Source organism: Prionailurus viverrinus, chromosome E2 (assembly GCF_022837055.1).
Source record: "Prionailurus viverrinus isolate Anna chromosome E2, UM_Priviv_1.0, whole genome shotgun sequence".
In the NCBI taxonomy this organism is placed as follows: domain Eukaryota; kingdom Metazoa; phylum Chordata; class Mammalia; order Carnivora; family Felidae; genus Prionailurus; species Prionailurus viverrinus.
Window position 1 is genome coordinate 15,687,904 of NC_062575.1, and position 19,541 is coordinate 15,707,444.

The window sequence follows — 19,541 nt, forward strand, 5'->3', positions numbered from 1 at the left end:
TTTGTGAAAAAAAATCCATCAGTTTCACACTAAAACAGGGGTTATGCTTGAGGGGTTTCATGCTCAGGACCTTGGAGTCCTCAAGCACCAGGGAGATATTTTAATAAAAATATGCAGAATGGTTCAGAAAGACATTAGTCTAACAGGAGACAGAACACAGGAAAAGGGAAATTATAGATGAAAAAAATACCTATTATGTCATATAAGGTAGACCTTTCCTGAGAGACCAAGGTAGGCTGTACCCTCTAAGGATCTAGATTCTAGGAGAAGAAAAGAATATGCTGTTAGTCTTAGTTTTAGTCATGTCACCAATTTACAAAGCCTAGGCAGGATCTCGGTGACTACAGTAAGAGTCCATGCTTGATTATGACTGAATTTTTCTAATATTTCAGAAGAAAATACATAGAGAAAATTAGAGCAGTGTGATTTTTGGAAGCAGCATTTGCTTTCTTGGCTAGTTTTAGAAATCTCTACTACTTTCCTTAAAGGACAATTCTGTCTTCTAATAGAATTCCTGACTAGGCAGATAGTTTTGTTAGATAGATGTTCTATTAACATTTTGCTTTTTTCATTTCATACCATTTACCTTTTATTTCTTTGTATCATGGTTGAAAATGAATATGATTCTTATCTCTTCCTCAGGTTTTTCTTTTTTTCATTGTGACATCTGTGCATTAATCATTGTTTAGCCAAGCTTCAGAGACCTGATTCTTTTAATGGGAAGTGAGCATGCTTCTATTAGAGCTTTAGAAGCCTGGATGCTAGCCTGGTATCTGCCATTCTCTGGTTGAGTGTCCTAGGACAAGTCACTTCTGTATTTTTTAGTACAATTAAGGTTGTACCCAAATATCTTTAAGGGGTCACTTCTATCTCAAATATTTTCCATATGTCTAATCTTTTGTGTATATGAGAACAGTAGCATGGTAGCTAAATATTTTCTTTTCTCTGCTTATTTTGCAACTATCTGTTAAAGTAGAGCGTGTGTGTGTGTGTGTGTGTGTGTGTGTGCGCGTGCCCGCATGTGTGTGTATGATGGTGGTGAAGGTAGAAGTGGAGAATGGGGAGAGAATGGACCACTTAACCTTGGTAGCAATGACAAGGTATAATAATCTGTACACATAACTTATGTTGAAGATATGCAGGTATTTAAATACCTCTGTTAGAGGAAATATGGAAGCATTCATCACGGTTACAAAATAGCATTCTCAGAAATGTCATTCTCTCCCTCCCCCAGGACAGAGAAAGCACCTGCAGACTTTGACTGGTCACTGAAACAGCCATGAAAACCCTCGTGCTCTTATAAAGCAGGACAAGGCTTTGAAGCTCCAGCTTTAAATCGCCCCAGCATCTCCCAGCTGTAATGAGGACAGCATTTCCCTAGTCAAAACATCCTGATTCTATTTATAGGCTTTCACTTATCTGAATAATAAACAGAAATAGCAGACTGTTCTTATATCATTTTCCTTCAACTATCCTACTACTTAATACAATGACAACAATTAAAAAAAATTCCAGAACCACAATACGTAACAGTGGGTTTAGCTAATTACCTTAGAGAAGACACTGACCAATGTATATTTGAAAAGCCGAAGTCTTGCAAGAATGTTTGATTGGCCTTTGTTTACCAAGGGTTTCCAATATCTCCCTTGCTATTATTTCTTGGGGAAAAATGTTTCAGCCCTTTATATGATTCCAGAAATATCCAGTCTCCCCGGATGAAGGGAGGCTGTGTTCCTCTGCTAGGTACCTCCCTTAGCTGATGTTGCTTTAAATAAGGACGGCAGACAATACAGCATCCACGGAGACAGCCACAATTCATTTCTATTCTTTTTCCAATGTAAGTTTGTATTAGGTTATTTAATGGACCACAATAGATTCAGTAGGTACAGAAGCCATACCCCCAATGGCTGGTGCTTAATTCCATCCCTGCAGTCTGTTTTAACTAAGACATTTTCTCCCGTGCATATAATCTTCATTATCATAGAAGTTATTTTTAATTTATAATTAACTTAGTTTCCTTCTCATTATGGACGCCTTGATCGACTTAGCCCCTCCAGACACATCTTGTCTGGCGCTGTGCTGGCTATGTCCTGCAGTTCTCTGAATGTGCAGTAGGTGTCTATCTTAGCCTTTCCTTCATCCTTCCTCCTCCTCTCGTCCCTGACACTGTGATATAGTGCATAATTCCAAAATGGCAGCTTTTTGAAAATTCACCTTGATTATCAGACATTAAAAGTGACTCATCCCGCAGTGACTGTCTGGCAGAAGGGATGGGATCAGACAGCAAGACAATGAGGGGACTGGGCGCATTAGCGCACTAGATTACAGAGCCCATCAAAAATACCTTTGTTCTGTCAAAGATCCAATCATTTACTAGTTGTGTTCTGCAGAGGAGAAAGAATGAGAAGAAAAAATCCACCAAACAAACAAACAAAAAAATCCATCCAAGAATTTAAAACCTCCTCAGATCTCTCTCTACTAAGAAGGGAGGGAAGTGTCTGATCCACCATTTCAAGAGGAGGCAAGATGGGGATTGTGCTTGGGAAATGGGAATCTATAGAACCCTTTCTTTCAGTGGCTATCACATTTTCTATCCTAGATTCTGTTCTTTGGGTCTTGGTAAGAGGGAAATAGACAAGTGAACAGGGTCTGGTTTTGCCCTCAGCTGTCCTCAGGCTAATTTATAGAGAATAGTTAGTAGACAAAATATCTCACAATTAGAACATTCATTTTCATTAAAAGAAAGCTTCTGATTTCTATCATATCACAATATAATGCTAACCAAGAAATGTGTGAGGATTAAAGGAAAATATGTGTAAGGGCTATTATTGATAAATACTTTATAAGCATTTAAACTAGCCCATATGAAAAGGCACTAGGAGTCTTTGAAAAGATAGAGCATATGAATTCTTGCATTGAGCATGTGTGTGTTTGTGTGCAAAGGGGAGGAGGGAACTGGAGAACAGGGGCGGGGGGTGGTGGTGAGAGATGAGGACATTTGTGTTGAGCCCTGTGTGGGTGTATAACTGGGTAAGATGTGTGCTGAGTCGTCAGCATGACTGCAAGCCTGGCTAGCTTGTCTGATTCTCCAAGGAGACAAATAACCAAATGGGAGGTTGGTGCCTGGCTTTCTTCTTCTTTTCTTTCTTTTTATCATTTTTATCATTTGCCTATGAACTCAGAGGAGCAGTTTATCAGTCACGGAAAATGCCCCAAAGGGGCCCAGATCAAAGGCAGGCTTTGCATTGTGTACTTAGGTGGATCTCCCTGCCAAATACATTAATGCAATTAAAACACAAATTCCATAAACAATTATTTTCCATCTGTTTAGCAACAGTAATAGTGATACGATGTACCATCAAGAGAATCCTTCTCTTACAGAGATGCACCAAGTGAATTCAAATAGTATTGTGCACGTGGATGTTGGAGCACTTAGGGAGGATTTGCAGGGTGTTATTCGCCAGCAGGACAGGAGAGTGACTGCTGTTACCATGCAGGGATCTCTTGATAAGATGGTATTTCAAATGGCTGTCATTTATTAAAATAGGTTCATTAAAATAACTCAACGCATTTCACCGGTTGTGCATTATACTTGGAGGTTTGTCGTTTTTCTCCCAGGCCTTCATACTTATTTCTACTCTCAGGTACAGAAAACATATCCCTTTTTTTGCCCCTCTTAATTACCCCTAATTGACTTCATGCTTTATTGATGGAGGAAGGCAGATTCAGCAGAACTGCCTGCCTGGTCAGTCGGACTCAGTAACAGTTACACATTCAGAGACCTGTTTGTGTTTGTTTGGATCCACAACACATACTTTGAGTAAGAGAAAGAGAAATCTAAAAAGCTTTAAAAATCTCTGCCTAAACCTGACCAAGAGATTAAAGGGGAGGGCAAAAGGGGAGGGCCCAGACCAATTTCCACACACCAGCACTCGCAATACAGGGATGGATTCATGAAAGAGAGACCTGCAAGAGAGTTTTCATCAGTGGAATTTTAATGAGCACTAAAGGTTAGCCTTCGACTTCGTTAACAAACAGCTCTAGAGATAATTTCCAATTTTCCGTGTTTATAGAATAGCGGTTGCTTGGTCATAATCAAATTCTGAGACTGTGGAGAGCCTACTCTGCATATCCAGCTGATGCCGAAACACAAACCACCAGAAATTATTAAATGTGTGCTCAAAATCAAATGTAGAAGAAATAAAAAGAAGAAAAAAATTTTTGCAAATTAAAATGATCACATTAACCTTCTCTGATGAAATCAGTTCAAATGAAAAATGCTTATTTTTTTAAAAACCTGCACAGATATTTTGGCTGTTAAAAGGGTAGTGATTATTCTAATACTTAAATGGACAGAGACAAGAAAAAAAAAGATAATAAACGAAAGAAGACATCATTCCTAGGAATGGCAGACCAGAGTCCCTGGTACATTTTAAATAGGTTTCAAAAGTGTAGGAGAAAATATAGAAGCACAATTTTGCAAGATTGACACTAGATAGGTCAGTTTGCTGGGGATGTGTCCCATCTTTACCCCTCCTTCTGTCTCCCCCTTCTTCCTTCTCTTTTCCATCTCTACTGAGCCCTTGCAGAATTGCCATAATTGTACCAGAAGGGGAACAAGTATGACTAGGATTCCAGCCATACAGAACAAGAGCAAAAGGTAGTTAAGACAAAGGGCCAAATCCAACGACTTGGCTTTTAAAAAAAGTGACCGCAGCATTGAGTGGAAAGTGGACCACTTGCCCTGCAAGGGTGATCGATCTCCTAATGATGGGGACCAACAGCAGGTGCTTGAGATATAAATGCTGAGAGAAATACTCTAACATGATGCTAACTTTTATTTCCTCCAATGCAACAGATCCCTTTTCATTTCCAGACTTGCCACCTCTTGATCTGCAGAGGGATGGAAGGGGTTAAAAAAAAAAAAGAGTGGCCTGAGGCTATGCAACTGAGAGAGAGATTAAGAGTGAGGTGCCCAGCTGGTGATGCTTTGTTCATTTTTTGGTACATGGAGGGGCACAAAAGGCACAATATTAGGGGCCGGAAGACCTGGGTTCTAATTCGGATTTTGCATCTTATTCCTTACTCCCCATGTAACCTGGGTGGAGGGGGTAGGTGGTCAAACCCTCTGAGTTACAGTTTTCTCCTAGGATAATAGGGACTGGCAAATTCAGGCAATGTTAGAATTGTGAGGGACTTCCGGGATCATTTAGTTAATTTTCCTCATTTGATAGATAGAAACTAAACAGTGGTAATAATAATAATAATAATAATAATAATAATAATAACTACTACTACTATTACTACTGCTAATATTTTCAAGCATTTAATATGTTCCAGGTACTGTTCTAAGTACTTTATAAATATTGTTCTACTTTCATAACAGCCTCATTTGGTAGGTAGTATTTTTACTCCCATTTTACAGATAGGAAAACTGAAGTCAGTAAGATTCAAGAGCCAAGGTGATATAGCTGGTAAAAATGGTGGAGCTGAGTTTTAAACCCAGACAGCCTGGCTCCAGAGGCATACCCTAGTAAGCTATGAAGTCCCCATTTATTCTCATTTGCACAGGCGGTGCACTATCTGGATTAGTGCTGCACATGGTCCTGAAAGCATAGACTCTACAGACAGTTGTTCTCAGTATTAAGGCAATGCTGACAATGGCCACTCTGTTCCCTCCAAATTCCCTGAGATCCCAAGGTCTCTCCAGCCAGGTTTTGCGCGGGTGCCCTGTAGTCCTCCCAAGATACCCTGCTCTATATATTGCCCTTCCCAAAGTCAAACTGCCACCCAAAGTGTCTGTCTGCTGATCTTTTCTCTCTCCATTTCCTTGAAATTCCCTTGAGCTGCTATTGCACTTGTATTCAAACACCCAGCATGATACTTTTTATTTCTTTGCTCTAGCACTAGAACTTGCACACCTTTTGTTAGCCACATGGATCATCACTGCTTCTCAGAGCAGAAATATATTGCAGAAAAGAGAGTTCATGGCAGAATAAAAACTAGTGGCAGGAAAGACACTCAACTGAGGATAGCATGATAAAGCACTCATTGGGTAAGTCTGGTTATAGTGTTACACTACTGCTCATTGGTTGAAAGAAGAGACTACAGTTTGTCATATTAGTTTCCATTGGTTAATAGCACACAGTGCCTGGGGAAAATATATTAACAGTATTTGGTAACGGACTGTTGCTAAAAGGAGAAGAGCATTGGGACAACTGGGCGGCTCAGTTGGTTAAGCTTCTGACTTTGGCTTAGGTCATGATCTCACAGTTTGTGGGTTCCAGCCCCACATTGGGCTGTCTGCTGTCAGCACAGAGCCTGCTTTGGATCCTCTGTCTCCCCCTCTCTGCCCCACCTTGCACTCTCTCTCTCTCAGAAATAAACATTAAAAAATTTAAAGGAAAATAAGAACAGCATTACTGTAAAATTATTGTTGCATGGAGAAGTGTTAAATAGGCTATGTGTACTCTATGCCCAAAGGAGCTTGTTGACTTGTTCAGACACCTGAACAAGGCTGTCTAGAGGAGAACCATTCTGTGTTTTCCTTTTTTTCACACTCACACTTCTCAAACAATTCTAACACCAGATGTGCGGGTTTTTCACACCAAATAATTCTCCAACACTAGATGAGTGTCCTATAATTCAATTCAATTTTGACACTAGCCAGAATTAGCACAGGCCCCTACTGGTTAAGGGCTCACTCCCATAAGACCATTCCCCATTTCTGACACCAATTTCAAGTAGCAGGTCCCTAGATTACTCACAGTATCTGTCGAATATGGCTACAATTTGAAGGTTCGCATCACCCCCTTCCTTAGGTCCAATCGTTTGCTAGACTAGCTCACAGAACTCAGAGAAACACTGACTTACATTTACCATTTTATTATACAATAAAGGACATGATAAAGAATACAGATGAACAGCCAGATGAAGATATAGAGAGGGTGAGGTCTGGAAATGTCCTAAGTGCAGGAGCTGCTGTTCCCATGGAGTTGGTAGGTGCTACCGTCCCAGCACAGAGATGTGGTCACCAACCTGGAAGCTCTCTGAACCCCACGCCTTTAGGATTTTTACAGTAGTTTCATCACGTATGCATGAGCAATCAATTATTAACTCAATGTCCTGGAGGATGGGAGGTGGGGCTGACAATTCCAAGCTTCTCATCATGGCTTGGTCTCTCTGATGACCAAGCACCCAACCTGAATCTGTCCATGAACCCACCAAGAGTCATTTCATTAGAACAAAAGACATTCATATAACCCAGGAAATTTCAGGGGATTTAGGAACTCTGTGCCAGGAACCAAGGGCAGAGACCAATATATATATTTTTTCTGTTATTTCACAAGCCCACATAAGATTCTTTCTGATCTGGCCTCACCTGTCATATTAGCCACCTACTTCGCACCTTGATGTCCTCACACCCGCTGTCCCTTCTGCTTGAGGCAACAGCTCCTCCAAGCCCCTTTTATCATGCCCTCTTCTTCAGTTGTAAATGTCTGTTCATCTTTTAAGATCTGGCCCCAAAGTCACTTTCTCTTTGCAGCCTCCTGACTTCTGGCATTTTCTATAGTACACATGGTCAGAGCACTCATTGCAAAGGATTATAATTAATTGGTTATTCTTACTTCTCTTACTTACCAAAGAGTCCCTTGAAGACAGAGACTATATTTCATTTATCTGTGTATCTTCAATGTCTAGCACAGGGCCTGGATCATCTTATTTACTCAATAAATATAGAAGGAAGGAGGTAAGGAAGAGAGAGAGGGGGCAGGTGGGGAAGATGTGTCTTTTCTGAAACTACAAAACATTATGAAAATACAAAGAATTACTAACCAGAGAAAGACGTCTACTGTTTGATGTACTCATCCTACATAGGAATGAGCTCACTGTCTTCATAGGCACGATGCTTAGGCACAGCATGGAGGCCAATGACAATGCTAGCAGGAAGCAGACCTCTTATTCCTCATTTACCTGCTGATGAAAAGGTAGGTAAACAATTTCCCCAAGACAGGATGAGTGCTCTTAACTAATGTCATCACTAGCAGTAATTCAGTTAGCTGAATAAGCATAAAACCTAAAGAACACAGAGACTTAAGAAACTGTTTAATTCATGGTACTAAGTTATTTTATCAGGTGGCATGTAGTTAAGTGCACTTAAATACAATCACATAGCATTTTGTTTGGTCATTCTCCTCTGGGGTGTTAGAAGAACCAGTAGAGAAAAGAAGCTTCCTCAGGGATTTTTCCTTACAGTACAATTTTTACAAAAAGCTGAGTGTACAACTTGCAAAATAATAAGCTTCAGTGATAACACAAGCTTCAGCTACAACTATCACAAAGAGCAACTCTGCTGCCCAAGCTCCTAACTTATCCTTGTGACTACAGAATAGTCCAAAATGTCACATTCAAGTTGAAATGACTGCAGCCAATTAGGTAATTTCTACCAAACTGGGTCCACTAATCGTTGGGCATTATCTTGAGGGACAAATAGGGGTCTGTGACAGGGTACAATGTGGCTTGTGAAATATTAGTTTTGGACAATCACAAATGAAGATCCATGTATGTTAAATTATTCAGCATTCTTGACCTCATTTATTAAGTGACTTCATATGGGTTTTTGCTCATATTCATATAATCTTAGGCTCTAAGGAGCTTGATTTTGTTTCCTTTCCTTAGCTGTCTCCCGATTTCATCTTCATTTTGGCTTCTCCAGTCTTTATGTATCAGAAGTTTAGCATATATATCTCTTTCTATTTTTTATTCTAATTTTATAATTTAAAGGGCAATGTTTGAGAAATACACAATGGAAGCAGTTGCTAATACAAAGATACATATCAGAAATATGAGTACTAGTTAGGAATCTGGCTCCCATGCCTTTGTTTGCTAGCACACAACCTCAGGTAATACAAAAATCTTCCAAATTAACATCTGCCTTGGTCCACCATGTATGAAGCAGAAAGTTGTAATTTGTGACATATGGGTCAGAGCTTTATATATGAATAAGAACTTCAATGCCAAGTCTGCTTCTGGAAGTGTTCTAAAACGATAGCAATAAGAATGTTTTCCAAAACAATGGGAGAAAGCCACAAAAACACTCCAGGAAGTTCATGTACCCAAGATGTTTGTTGATTCCAATTTGTTCAAAAGATGTTCAGAACAATAGTTCATTGATGCTGACAGGATTTCTCCAACAAATTAGTGTTCTTACATGTTGTAAAGAACCAACTGCATAACTATCCTAAGAATATTCCTAGCAGATATCTTTTAAATTTACAATTTAAAATATATCATGGGGGCAAAGCAATAAAATGGATCTGTAAAGTGAACATTGCCAGATAATGTGATGGAATTAGTGAACATCTACCAAAAGAAAGTTTTTACACTAATACTCTTTATGAGATTCACAAAAGAAATTAGGTAACATTAGGCTTCTCAAGGTAGTTTCTTCCTTGAGATATGTGTGTTTTATAATGTTGTCCATAATTCAAATCATAACCAATACTCTGAAAGTAGAGACAAAGAATTCCATTTCATCATACCCAAACCAAATGGGACCAGAACAGGTGTAATCACTTTAAAGTGTTCTTCTCTATAAATCAACTTCGGATATATTCCAGACTGGAGCTGTCAGCCCTTGCACACCCCCTGAAGTTGAGAATTTTTAGCAAACTAAACACAGGCATTAAAATAATGTTTGAATTAGTTTGAATCACAGTGGCCTCTATTCTCATGCTTCTCAGGACCCTACTGTATCTCTTCCATGTGTGAGATGCATAGGAGGGCTGCACATGGGCAAGACTCACCAGAGTGCAGAGCAGGAAGGAGAATTTAGGTCAATTATCTTTTGAAGTGTGATCCCTTTAAACAGCTACTCAAGGTAGTATCTTGCTAACTGTGCTGTATATAATAAAGGTGACCTGTTCTGTTTCTTTAAATAGTGTTTTTGGTTATAAGCGATCAAAGTATTAAATTTGTGTAAGGAAAAAAAAAAGATCAAGAGAAGTGTCATCCACATTCTTTCTGGAATCTATTGGAAGGATTAGGTATGTGTTTTTACCTCCTCTGAAAGCCTGGGCATGAAAGTAGGTGCATCCATTTGAGTCTGTCCCAGCTGGATCTTTGTTTTCTTTATCTATAAGCTAAGGAGACAAGTAGTTTAGATGTCACTTCAGGATCTTTGGTAAATATTTTTAAAAATGAAAAAAATATATGGAGTAGATGAATATATGGGGAGGTGGGAGGTGGAGGCAGAGAGTATGTGCTATGGGTCCGTTCTCCAAAGCTTAAAAAATATATTGTGTGTGTGGATATGCATTTTCATTATTACTTGAGGGAAAAAATCACTGAAAAAATGGTTTTGTGGTTTTTAAAATATCTTTTTTGGTGTGGAAAAATCTTAGAGTCTTTTAATTGGTAAAATACTTCTACTGCTGTTAGCATCACAGCAGGCTTTAAGAGAAAGCAAACAGATTTAAAGCAACATAATTAATACAGGGAATACCTCTGATAGATACTCAAAGAAAATGATGTAAAACGTCTAAATATTACTTGTACAATTAATTGATCTTGTGATTATAAAAATAATACACATTTGTGGTAGAGAATTTGAAAAACATGTAGACATATATAAAAAATACAAATCACCCTGGATCTTACAATTTAGAAGTAACAACTTACCAAATTTCCAGTATATAATGATACACACACACACACACATGCATGCACACGTTGAAAAAAGTGAAGAAGCAGTAAGATAGCTTGCGCATAAAACATTTTTTTTGTTTACTTGTTTAACTGTTTTCAAGGTTTTGTATCTAGCTATTTTTCCTTATCGTATACTGAGTCAGCCAAAAAATATTTTTAATAAAGTGAAAAAAAGTGAGTTCATTTCAATCCTATGAAGAACTATGCCAAAGAAAATGATAAGAACCTGGTTTCTGCCGTTGCCTTTTTTCCAGCAGGCTTACGGGTTATTAGAAAGTTTAAGATGGCTTTCAGAGATTAATTAGTTCCACGTTGAATTTCAACAAATATCCAATGGTAAGAGCATAGCACAAAATCCATTAAGCCTTGTGACTGTTCATTATGAAATTCTGAATTTTAACCGTCTAGCAACGTAATCCAAGCTTAGATTTATCTTTTGTCCCTCAAGACTGTAAATTCCAAACAGAGTATGGACCTCTTCTTTGGGCCTAGGAGGCTACAAGTAGGCAGAGGAGGAAAGAGCTCCTTTGCTCCTCCCTGGGTTTTCTGTCTACATGCTTGCCTAGCACCATGGTTCATTCACCAAGCATGTGGGTGACTAGCAAAGAGATATCATTCCCCTTCTCCCTCTCTCCCTCTCTGTCTCTTTCTCCCCCCCATATTCATTCTCTCTCTCTCTCTCTCTCTCTCTCTCACACACACACACACACACACACACACACACATGCACACACACATATTACACAGCCATAAAAAAGGGAAGAGGTCATGCCACTTGAGACAACACGGATGGAAGACCTAGAGAGTATTATGCTAAGTGAAATAACTTAGACATGAAAGGCAAATACTATATGATTTTACTCATAAGTGGAATTTGAAAAACAAAGCAACAAATAAACAAAAAGCACAATCAGACCTATAAATACAGAAAACAAATATGAGGGTGAAGGGAGGGGCAAAAGGGGTGAAGGGGAGTGGAAGATACAGGCTTTCAGTTATGGAATAAATAAGTATAGGAATAAAAGACACAGCATAGAGAGTACAGTCAGTGATATTGTAAGGGCAATGTATTGGTACAGATGGTAGTTATACTTATGGTGAAGATAGCATAATGTATAAACTTGCTGAATAACTATGTTGTACACCTGAAATTAATATAACATTGTGTGTCAACTGTATTTAAAAAAGATCTTAGTGGAGCATACACTCTAGCGAGCACAACAGACAAAAAAGCTAACATTCTACAGTGAAAATGCCACAGGAAAAGAAAACAGCAGGGTAAGAAAGATTGAGAGTAGAGAGTGGAGAGTGTTTTAAATAGGATGATTGGGAGAAACCTCACTGAGAAGGTGGCATTGGGGTCAAGATGTGAGAAGGTAAGGGGATAAGCCATTTACACATGAGGGGAAGGGTTTTAGGCTGAAGGAACAGCCACTGCAAAGGCCCTGACACAGGATCAGGCTTGTAGGATTGGAGGAGAGTGAAGGAGTAGAGATGATGAGATCCAAGATAATAAGGAGTGGGGAGAGGTGTGCATGTAGGATCTTGAAACTTAAAAGGATTTTAGATTTCTACTTCAATTTGAATCCTTGTACCACCATTTGTCAAAAGTCACAGACTCAGTGACTTGCTTGCTTGTCTGTAAAATGGGAATCTTATTGACTATACAGCATTTTTGAAGATTAAAATGAAATATCAAGCACAGTGTCTAGCATGTGGTATGTTTGCAACAAATGTTGGTTTCTTTATTCTTTTGGGTATTATTTTGTGTATTTTATAAATGTACACATAGGGGCACCTGAGTGGTTCATTTGGTTAAATGTTCAACTCTTGATTTTGGCTCAAGTCATGATCTCAATGTTTGTGAGACTAAGCCTCGTGTTGGGCTCTGTGCTGAGTGGAGCCTGCTTGGGATTCCTTCTCCCTGCCCTGCCTTGCTCCTCCCAGACTGTGTTCTCTCTCTTGTTCTCCTGATTGATAAATAAATAAATAAATAAATAAATAAATAAATAAATAAATATTTAAAAATAAATGTACATGTAAACATAAAAGGGTGATGTAACCAATAGTTACCAAGAGTTATGAATCCAAGTATATTTTAACTCTGTAAATAAATAACAGTTTCCCCCAAAACAATAAACACTATTATCTAATACAAACTGTATCACCAATACAAACTAATAGATGGGTTGAGGATTCAAGTTGAGCAAGGAGCTAAATCTTGGTTGAATGTATTAGCCATTGGTGACAGCTGGTATATTAGTAGAAATGTACAGACAAATCTCATTATTTCCTATTTCCATTGAATGTCTATTTCAAGGCTAGAAAAAAATGCTATCTGTCCTTCTGGGGGGCATCTGAACATTCAAACAATGCCAGATAAAATGGTCACTTGCAAACTTTTGAAAACACCATTGCCGGCAAGGTTGAAAGGGCCTCTCTTAGATAACAATTTGCTCTGCGTTAACTCTTTTTATATGATGGTGGCAGTTTTTCTCTTATGTGGTGGTATCATTAGAGTTTCATCTGAGTTCACAGAAACCATTTTCTGGCAAAGTTGCTACTCGAACCCAGTTGCTATAGAAGTTGAATATCAGTGGGGGAGGCAATTAGTTAGCTAGTTATTATGACTTTTCTTACTTAGTACATTTTTAGCAGAAAGAAAAATGACAAAAACCTAAAATAATTCTATAGAAATAGACAAGTAACTTCTTTTACCCATAGATCATTAGCACAGTGGACAGGATTTCCAAGAATCTACCAACACCTATAACATCCTCTCCTGTTGTATTATTATGCAGTTGTAATCAGTTAATAGGGCCAAGAGGAACCATTTTTTTAATTTTATTTTTTATTTTTTTATTTTTTTTATTTTTTATTTTTTTATCTTTTCTTTAAATTTTTTTTTATGAAATTTATTGACAAATTGGTTTCCATACAACACCCAGTGCTCATCCCAAAAGGTGCCCTCCTCAATACCCATCACCCACCCTCTCCTCCCTCCCACCCCCCATCAACCCTCAGTTTGTTCTCAGTTTTTAACAGGCTCTTATGCTTTGGCTCTCTCCCATTCTAACCTCTTTTTTTTTTTTTTCCTTCCCCTCCCCCATGGGTTCCTGTTCAGTTTCTCAGGATCCACATAAGAGTGAAACCATATGGTATCTGTCTTTCTCTGTATGGCTTATTTCACTTAGCATCACACTCTCCAGTTCCATCCACGTTGCTACAAAAGGCCATATTTCATTTTTTCTCATTGCCACGTAATATTCCATTGTGTATATAAACCACAATTTCTTTATCCATTCATCAGTTGATGGACATTTAGGCTCTTTCCATAATTTGGCTATTGTTGAGAGTGCTGCTATGAACATTGGGGTACAAGTGGCCCTATGCATCAGTGCTCCTGTATCCCTTGGATAAATTCCTAGCAGTGCTATTGCTGGGTCATAGGGTAGGTCTATTTTTAATTTTCTGAGGAACCTCCACACTGCTTTCCAGAGCGGCTGCACCAATTTGCATTCCCACCAACAGTGCAAGAGGGTTCCCATTTCTCCACATCCTCTCCAGCATCTATAGTCTCCTGATTTGTTCATTTTGGCCACTCTGACTGGCGTGAGGTGATACCTGAGTGTGGTTTTCATTTGTATTTCCCTGATAAGGAGCGACGCTGAACATCTTTTCATGTGCCTGTTGGCCATCCGGATGTCTTCTTTAGAGAAGTGTCTATTCATGTTTTCTGCCCATTTCTTCACTGGGTTATTTGTTTTTCGGGTGTGGAGTTTGGTGAGCTCTTGATAGATTTTGGATACTAGCCCTTTGTCCGATATGTCGTTTGCGAATATCTTTTCCCATTCCGTTGGTTGCCTTTTAGTTTTGTTGGTTGTTTCCTTTGCTGTGCAGAAGCTTTTTATCTTCATAAGGTCCCAGTAATTCACTTTTGCTTTTAATTCCCTTGCCTTTGGGGATGTGTCGAGTAAGAGATTGCTACGGCTGAGGTCAGAGAGGTCTTTTCCTGCTTTCTCCTCTAAGGTTTTGATGGTTTCCTGTCTCACATTTAGGTCCTTTATCCATTTTGAGTTTATTTTTGTGAATGGTGTGAGAAAGTGGTCTAGTTTCAACCTTCTGCATGTTGCTGTCCAGTTCTCCCAGCACCATTTGTTAAAGAGGCTGTCTTTTTTCCATTGGATGTTCTTTCCTGCTTTGTCAAAGATGAGTTGGCCATACGTTTGTGGGTCTAGTTCTGGGGTTTCTATTCTATTCCATTGGTCTATGTGTCTGTTTTGGTGCCAGTACCATGCTGTCTTGATGATGACAGCTTTGTAGTAGAGGCTAAAGTCTGGGATTGTGATGCCTCCTGCTTTGGTCTTCTTCTTCAAAATTCCTTTGGCTATTCGGGGCCTTTTGTGGTTCCATATGAATTTTAGGATTGCTTGTTCTAGTTTCGAGAAGAATGCTGGTGCAATTTTGATTGGGATTGCATTGAATGTGTAGGTAGCTTTGGGTAGTATTGACATTTTGACAATATTTATTTTTCCAATCCATGAGCAGGGAATGTCTTTCCATTTCTTTAAATCTTCTTCAATTTCCTTCATAAGCTTTCTATAGTTTTCAGCATACAGATCCTTTACATCTTTGGTTAGATTTATTCCTAGGTATTTTATGCTTCTTGGTGCAATTGTGAATGGGATCAGTTTCTTTATTTGTCTTTCTGTTGCTTCATTGTTAGTGTATAAGAATGCAACTGATTTCTGTACATTGATTTTGTATCCTGCAACTTTGCTGAATTCATGTATCAGTTCTAGCAGACTTTTGGTGGAGTCTATTGGATTTTCCATGTATAATATCATGTCATCTGCAAAAAGCGAAAGCTTGACTTCATCTTTGCCAATTTTGACGCCTTTGATTTCCTTTTGTTGTCTGATTGCTGATGCTAGAACTTCCAGCACTATGTTAAACAGCAGCGGTGAGAGTGGGCATCCTTGTCGTGTTCCTGATCTCAGGGAAAAAGCTCTCAGTTTTTCCCTGTTGAGGATGATGTTAGCTGTGGGCTTTTCATAAATGGCTTTTATGATATTTAAGTATGTTCCTTCTATCCCGACTTTCTCAAGGTTTTTATTAAGAAAGGGTGCTGGGGGCGCCTGGGTGGCGCAGTCGGTTAAGCGTCCGACTTCAGCCAGGTCACGATCTCGCGGTTCGTGAGTTCGAGCCCCGCATCAGGCTCTGGGCTGATGGCTCGGAGCCTGGAGCCTGTTTCCGATTCTATGTCTCCCTCTCTCTCTGCCCCTGCCCTGTTCATGCTCTGTCTCTCTCTGTCCCAAAAATAAATAAACGTTGAAAAAAAAAATTTAAAAAAAAAAAAAAAAAAAAAAAAAAAAAAAAAAGAAAGGGTGCTGGATTTTGTCGAAGGCCTTTTCTGCATCGATTGACAGGATCATATGGTTCTTCTCTTTTTTTTTGTTAATGTGATGTATCACGTTGATTGATTTGCGAATGTTGAACCAGCCCTGCATCCCAGGAATGAATCCCACTTGATCATGGTGAATAATTCTTTTTATATGCCGTTGAATTCGATTTGCTAGTACCTTATTGAGAATTTTTGCATCCATATTCATCAGGGATATTGGCCTGTAGTTCTCTTTTTTTACTGGGTCTCTGTCTGGTTTAGGAATCAAAGTAATACTGGCTTCATAGAATGAGTCTGGAAGTTTTCCTTCCCTTTCTATTTCTTGGAATAGCTTGAGAAGGATAGGTATTATCTCTGCTTTAAATGTCTGGTAGAACTCCCCTGGGAAGCCATCTGGTCCTGGACTCTTATTTGTTGGGAGATTTTTGATAACCGATTCAATTTCTTCACTGGTTATGGGTCTGTTCAAGCTTTCTATTTCCTCCTGATTGAGTTTTGGAAGAGTGTGGGTGTTCAGGAATTTGTCCATTTCTTCCAGGTTGTCCAATTTGTTGGCATATAAGTTTTCATAGTATTCCCTGATAATTGTTTGTATCTCTGAGGGATTGGTTGTAATCATTCCATTTTCATTCATGATTTTATCTATTTGGGTCATCTCCCTTTTCTTTTTGAGAAGCCTGGCTAGAGGTTTGTCAATTTTGTTTATTTTTTCAAAAAACCAACTCTTGGTTTCGTTGATCTGCTCTACAGTTTTTTTAGTTTCTATATTGTTTATTTCTGCTCTGATCTTTATTATTTCTCTTCTTCTGCTGGGCTTAGGCTGCCTTTGCTGTTCTGCTTCTAGTTCCTTTAGGTGTGCTGTTAGATTTTGTATTTGGGATTTTTCTTGTTTCTTGAGATAGGCCTGGATTGCAATGTATTTTCCTCTCAGGACTGCCTTTGCTGCATCCCAAAGCGTTTGGATTGTTGTATTTTCATTTTCGTTTGTTTCCATATATTTTTTAATTTCTTCTCTAATTGTCTGGTTGACCCACTCATTCGTTAGTAGGGTGTTCTTTAACCTCCATGCTTTTGGAGGTTTTCCAGACTTTTTTCTGTGGTTGATTTCAAGCTTCATAGCATTGTGGTCTGAAAGTAAGCATGGTATAATTTCAATTCTTGTAAACTTATGAAGGGCTGTTTTGTGACCCAGTATATGATCTATCTTGGAGAATGTTCCATGTGCACTCGAGAAGAAAGTATATTCTGTTGCTTTGGGATGCAGAGTTCTAAATATATCTGTCAAGTCCATCTGATCCAATGTCTCATTCAGGGCCCTTGTTTCTTTATTGACCGTGTGTCTAGATGATCTATCCATTTCTGTAAGTGGTGTATTAAAGTCCCCTGCAATTACCACATTCTTATCAATAAGGTTGCTTATGTTTATGAGTAATTGTTTTATATATTTGGGGGCTCCGGTATTCGGTGCATAGACATTTATAATTGTTAGCTCTTCCTTATGGATAGACCCTGTAACTATTATATAATGTCCTTCTTCATCTCTTGTTACAGCCTTTAATTTAAAGTCTAGTTTGTCTGATATAAGTATGGCTACTCCAGCTTTCTTTTGGCTTCCAGTCGCATGATAAATAGTTCTCCATCCCCTCACTCTCAATCTAAAGGTGTCCTCAGGTCTAAAATGAGTCTCTTGTAGACAGCAAATAGATGGGTCTTGTTTTTTTATCCCTTCTGATACCCTATGTCTTTTGGTTGGCGCATTTAATCCATTTACATTCAGTGTTATTATAGAAAGATACGGGTTTGGAGTCATTGTGATGTCTGTATGTTTTATGCTTATAGTGATGTCTCTGGGACTTTGTCTCACAGGGTCCCCCTTAGGATCTCTTGTAGGGCTGGTTTAGTGGTGACAAATTCCTTCAGTTTTTGTTTGTTTGGGAAGACCTTTATCTCTCCTTCTATTCTAAATGACAGACTTGCTGGATAAAGGATTCTTGGCTGCATATTTTTTCTGTCTAGCACCCTGAAAATCTCGTGCCAATTCTTTCTGGCCTGCCACGTTTCAAAAGAGAGATCAGTCACGAGTCTTATAGGTCTCCCTTTATATGTGAGGGCACGTTTACCCCTTGCTGCTTTCAGAATTTTCTCTTTATCCTTGTATTTTGCCAGTTTCACTATGATATGTCGTGCAGAAGATCGATTCAAGTTACGTCTGAAGGGAGTTCTCTGTGCCTCTTGGATTTCAATGCCTTTTTCCTTCCCCAGTTCAGGGAAGTTCTCAGCTATGATTTCTTCAAGTACCCCTTCAGCACCTTTCCCTCTCTCTTCCTCCTCTGGGATACCAATTATGCGTATATTATTTCTTTTTAGTGTATCACTTAATTCTCTAATTTTCCCCTCATACTCCTGGATTTTTTTATCTCTCTTTTTCTCAGCTTCCTCTTTTTCCATAACTTTATCTTCTAGTTCACCTATTCTCTCCTCTGCCTCTTCAAGCCGAGCTGTGGTGGTTTCCATTTTGTTATGCATTTCGTTTAAAGCGTTTTTCAGCTCCTCGTGACTGTTCCTTAGTCCCTTGATCTCTGTAGCAAGAGATTCTCTGCTGTCCTCTATACTGTTTTCAAGCCCAGCGATTAATTTTATGACTATTATTCTAAATTCACTTTCTGTTATGTTATTTAAGTCCTTTTTGATCAGCTCATTAGCTGTTGTTATTTCCTGGAGATTCTTCTGAGGGGAATTCTTCCGCTTGGTCATTTTGGATAGTCCCTGGCGTGGTGAGGACCTGCAGGGCACTTCCCCTGTGCTGTGGTGTATAACTGGAGTTGGTGGGCGGGGCCGCAGTCAGACCTGATGTCTGCCCCCAGCCCACCGCTGGGGCCACAGTCAGACTGGTGTGTGCCTTCTCTTCCCCTCTCCTAGGGGCGGGATTCACTGTGGGGTGGTGTGGCTCGTCTGGGCTACTTGCACCCTGCCAGGCTTGTGATGCTGGGGATCTGGTGTATTAGCTGGGGTGGGTAGGCAAGGTGCTCGGGGGCAGGAGGGGCAGGCTTAGATCGCTTCTCCTTAGGTGATCCACTTCAGGAGGGGCCCTGTGGCAGCGGGAGGGAGTCAGATCCGCTGCCGGAGGTTTGGCTCCGCAGAAGCGCAGAGTTGGGTGTTTGCGCGGAGCGAGCAAGTTCCCTGGCAGGAACCGGTTCCCTTTGGGATTTCGGCTGGGGGATGGGCGGGGGAGATGGCGCTGGCGAGCGCCTTTGTTCCCCACCAAACTGAGCTCTGTTGTCAGGGGGCTCAGCAGCTCTCCCTCCCTTTGTCCTCCAGCCTTCCCGCTTTCCGAGCAGAGCTGTTAACTTATGACCTCCCAGACGCTAAGTCGCGCTTGTTGTGGGAACACAGTCCGTCAGGCCCCTCCGCTTTTGCAAGCCAGACTCGG